A 6,000-nucleotide genomic window follows, 5' to 3' on the forward strand; every position below is an offset into this window, starting at 1 on the left:
GTTTGGTTTGTTGATTGGTTGGGGATGGGTCCTCTGTCCACTCACCTTGGCTTGATTCATTGTTCTGATGTTCACCTTACTTTGAAGGATATTATTTCCCATGGTGAGTGGAATCTGAATTCACTGTATACAACTTTGCCCATTGATGTGAGACTGCGCATTGCCTCTGTTCATCCTCAGGTTATTCCAAACATTCATGATAATTGGTGTTGGAGGGTGAATGGGAGTGGCACTTATTCTGTAGCCTCCACATATAAGTGGTTGTTATGTGACAATTTGGACATGTTTGACAGTGGAAGGTGAAAAATTCTTTGGAAGCTTGCTATCCCAGAGAAAGTCAAACTATTTCTTTGGCTTGTGCTTAGAGGTGCTTTGCCTACAAATAATCTCAGGTTCAATCGGCATTTAGGAAGTTCTCCAACCTGTCCTTGTTGCCTCTATCATGAGGAAGACATTCTACATTGCCTTCGTGACTGTAGACATGCTCACACTATTAAGAAAAATTAAGATTATATACAGAAAAATTTGTAGATAAGCATAAAAATCCGTAAATAAGTATCAATTATCAATGGATTATCTATAATAAAAAAAATCCGTAAATAATAAGGTCGTAGATAATGTTATCTACGAAAATTTTTGTAAGTAACGTTATCTACAAAACGTTATTTACGAAATTTTTCGTAGGTAACGTTATCTATAAAATTTTTCGTAAGTAATTCTGTAGATAACGTTACTTACGAAATTTTTCGTAGATAACGTTCCGTAAATAACATTATTTACAAAATTTTTTAATTCGTGAGAAATTTTAAGATGTGCGAAAATTGTACATTATAAATCCAAAACTCTAAAATTTCAAATCAATTGATAAAAATCGAGGTTAAAGCTTAATAATACTCTATTATACTATTAATTACTCAAATACAACATCAATTTCACATTCCCACATACTCATCTCAATTATCCTATATTAACTCAATATATACGTTCCTTGAGTTCCCATGAGAACCCATAAGTAATCCAAAATCCATAAAAATTGTTAATATACACAATTTAACATACATGTACCTCAACAATAATAATTAGAATGTTGGAAAATCATATGGGAACTAGAAACATGAGTTAAGGTCAGAAATTGAGATTGCTCTCTCATATAATGCATATAATAGAGAAAGAGATTGAAGTCAATCTTGTTATCCAACATACATTTCATGTCCAAAAAGAGAATACTCATCTCCCTTACCTCAATGAGCACTTATAGATGAATGTAAATCTCTTGAGTGATCTCTTTCTGAATCCACAAGCAGTTTTTCATAGCACAGAGAAGAAGCATAAGAAAAATAAGAAGCGTGAAAAGAAAAATTAACATTAACCCCTCATGAAAACCTCTCTTTTAAAAACTTACCTCCCTTCTATTTTAACTAAAACACATATAAAATAAAATACCACATAATACATAAAACAAAGATACATAAAGCCTTATAACTTAAAACACATATTATACAATAAATATTATACAAAATAATTTTACAAACATTTATTATTTAATTAAAAACATTTTTAATTATTAAAAACCTTTGGAATATTTTATAAAATTTACTTGATTAATTAAAATATTCTTTTAATAATTTTAGAAAACTTTGATAGCCAAATAGATGGAACAAACTTTAATATTACTTCCTTAAACTTTGTTTTGTTTAAAGAATAGACACCGTGAACTTAAATTTTATTATAATTGATCTTCAAACTTTACCATTTTTGCAACTAAATACATTAATATCAATTTTATCTTAACTAATTTTTAATTTTTTTTATTAATAATCTCTTACTTTAATTTTATGTATCTCACGATCTTCAACAAAAATTAATAATTATTTATGATTATGAATACTTCATAACAATAGCATACCTAAAAAATGAAATCATCTTTTATTATTCTTATTTAGTATATTTTATCAATAAGAGAAAATATGTTACACTTTAGTAGGAAAAAAGGTAACTTTCTAATTATTCTCAATAATTATTTCACACTTTCACTTGCCAGATTTTAATGTGATTATCTTAATTACTATAATAACATATTTTATGAATCAAAACAAAATTTAGTTATGTAATTAATAGTATAGTTTTAAATTTATTAATATTCATTAAATAATTATTTATATAACATTTTGATTCTTTGATTATAAAAATAATAACATTAATTAATTTAAGGATAAAATATACTTATGGTCATTCTATTTTCGTCAATATACAATTTTAATATCTCAACTTTAAAATAGAGATATTTAGTCCTTTTATTTTAAAAATGCAAATTTTTTTGTCCTTTTATCAAGTTGATATAATTTTAATATTTATTCATACTTAAGTGATATAACATTTAGTAATATAAACATTAAGAAATAAAAAAACAATAATATAAATTAATTTATTAATAAAAAATACTAATTACTCATTCAAATATTTATACACAAATATCTTTTTTGTATATTATTTTTTAATTTTTATCTCTATATATCATGCATTTAAATATTATGTCAATTAAGTAGTGACAAGTTAGTTAACATTAAAGTTAACATTTAATAATCAAAAAATATCAAATTAATGGTAGAACTAAAATTTTATATTTTTAAAATTAGAGAAACTAAAATATCTTTATTTTAAAATAAATGACCATAACTGTGGATTGATAAAAATGAAGAGGTTAAAAGGATAATTTAATCTAAATTTAATAAATTAATTAACATTTTTATAGTATTTTATTTAGATTTATAATTCAAAATAAAAATTTCTAAGTAGCTATCAAAATATATATATATATATATATATATATATATATATATATATATATATATATATATATATAATAAAAAGCAAAACTAATAATAATTTATATATCATAAATGTTAATTTTTAATAATATAATTTACAATAACATTTTTATAGCATTTTATTTAGATTTATAATTCTTTCATAATATAATTTACGTTATATTAATCAAAATTATCTTATTATGTAAAAAATGGCAATAATTTATATATCATAAATTCATTTATCGTGAAATATATTATAGTTAATGTTAATTGATTTTTTCATATGATTTATATAATTATTAAATTCATTTATTATAACGTTAATATTGAAGCACATGTGAATGTGATATAAATGTACGTGGTGGTATCAAGACCTATTTGTGGATTAATTCATTCATCTAAGCTAATATATATATATATATATATATATATATATATATATATATATATTAGTTTTATTTTTATATATCACTTTTTATATATTAAAATATCATGTAATTTAAAATTTAAAAGTCAAATAAAGACTTTTTTTTTCTCTTTTTTATTTCTTTTTTTAAACTCTTATTTTTATGGCTAAAATAGTATTTTAGTCCTTTATAATAATTGTTTGTTTCAATTTAGTCTCACTTTTATTTTTTGTCTCAATTTGGTCCCTAATAAATTAATTGGTTGCAATGTCGGACTTCCGTCCAAATTATTTAGACGGAGTTAACTATTGGTCACGTGGATGCCACGTGGAAGTTATGTAGATGCCACGTGAAAGCTACGTACATGCCACGTGGACGTCAAATTTTGTCATGCATCTGGAACCGGAACGGCCCGTTCCGGTTGCATTCATGGCGTGTAAATTTTGCATCTGGAACGTCCCGTTCCAGATGCAATATTTAACCCCAACACGTGCAGCAGAACGGGTCGTTCTGAAATCCAAAATGGGCCATTCTGGATTCAGAACGGGCCGTAGAATGCCAACCAACATAGTGCACCAGTGTAGTTCAAAAATCGAAAGCAAACCTTTTACACATACACAATTTTTTTATCTAAAAAATAATATATTTTAAAAAATTAAAATTATATTCTAATATATATATATATATATATTTAAATTATCGTATGTATAAAATATAAATTTCAAGGAGTTATTCATTTATCTGATATTTGTCAAACTTTTGTATTTTCTATTTATTGTTTATGTTGATAAAAAAAATTAAAATTGTAAAAAGGCTTAAATATGTTTTTAGTCCCTCAAATTTAAGATAAATTTATTTTTGGTCCCTCAAATTTAAAACTGTTATTTTTAGTCCATGTAATTTTCAAAAATCTTGTTTTAGTCCCTTAGGTCACCAATAACATATTTGAAAGTGACTAATTAAGACAGTTATGTAATATCAACTGGATTTAATGTGATATTTTCACTAATAGGAATACCAATAGGTAGATTTTATGCAATAATGTTTGATAAATTTCTTAACAAAATTTGAATATAAGGATTAAATTAAGAGTTTTTGAAATTGTAGGGACTAAAAACAACAATTTTAAATTTGAGGGATCAAAAATAGATTTACCCTAAATTTGAGGGACTAAAAACATATTTAAGCCTTGTAAAAATTTATATCACATATTAAAAACATCTTTATATGATAAATAAATTAAACTTAATTTTTATAAGATTTAACATATTTATTTATATGTTTTTATTAGTGTTAAATTATTATTAAGTAAGTTTTTAAGATTGTTATGTAATCAAAAATTTTAAAAAATATCTATGACAGATAAATATATAATATTTATAACATATATTTTTAACAAAAATTAGGTTTAAATATGTTAAATTATAATATAACATAATCTGACCTAGTTTATTTTCATCCTTAATCATAATTGTATATATAAAAACTTGTAAAAAATAACTATAACATATATTTATACTTAAATAAATTATATATAAAAATTTTAATATTACAAATATATGAATAAATATTGTCATCACGATCTAAAATTTATGGATATAATCATTAACTGCATGTGTGACATTCTAGAACCAGAACGGCCCATTCTGAAACTAGAACGGCCCGTTCTGGTTTCACTTTTCCTACGTTAATTTTGCATCCAGAACGGGTCGTTCCGGATGCAAAATTAACGCACGAAGAGTGAAACCAGAACGAGTCGTTTCAGTTTCAGAACGGACCATTTTGGTTCTAGATGCATGACAAAGATTTGATATCCTAGTGGCTTCCATGTGGCATCCACGTAATATCCACGTGACCAACAGTTAACTCCGTCTAAATAATTTGGACGGAAGTCCGACATTGCAACCAATTAATTTATTAGGGACTAAATTGAGACCAAAAATAAAAGTGGGACTAAATTGAAACAAACAATTATTATAAGGGACTAAAATAGGTTTTTAACCTATTTTTATTATACTTGAAAACTAATTATTAAAAAAAATTCATTGATGAATGATTAGTATTTAAGATAAATAATTTAAGGTGGGTGAGTAGTTTCTTCCCTAAATTAAAAGTTGTGTTTCTTAACTGTAGAATTGAACTGCGTAGTAATTTTTATTTTTATTTTGAAAAATGTTAATGATGAGTAAATGAATTTGTAAGATGAAGCAAACGAGGGTCGGTCTTCAGTCTTCTAAATTTTTCAAAACCAAATATGAGAAATAAAGCACCACCAATATGTGCACAAAGATAAATCCTTAACAAAATCTCTAAAGCTTAATGGACCTTGAGGTGAGGGAGTGACAAAATTGGCTTTCTCAAATGATTTTTTTATTTATTTATCTGCACTCACAAAAATGTGAAAAAAAATGGAGTTATTGTTAGACAAATGTTTATTTCAAAATTAATGAGAAACTAGTTTAATGAATCCTAATAATAAATGATGGAGCAGTGATTTTTGTACACAATGTTGAATACTAAAAAAACTCCTAAACTTTTACTTATTAAAGACAAAATTGACATTTTCAAGATGCAACTATTTCTTTTTCTCTTCTTGAAGTTACAGTTAACCACCTACAATCAAAGATCAGAGGGTCAACATAAAGGGGTAAAAAAAAGGAGAAAAGGGAGTGAAAAAGTAAAAAATCAACAAGTACAGAAACCTTTAAGAGACAAAAAGTGGACTACTTGATGTTGTCCACCATCTACAACGTCGTTAATAGCTTATTTAACTTATATGCATA

Source organism: Cajanus cajan, chromosome 5, assembly GCF_000230855.2.
Source record: "Cajanus cajan strain Asha chromosome 5, NIPB_CcT2T_4, whole genome shotgun sequence".
NCBI classification, from domain to species: Eukaryota; Viridiplantae; Streptophyta; class Magnoliopsida; order Fabales; family Fabaceae; genus Cajanus; species Cajanus cajan.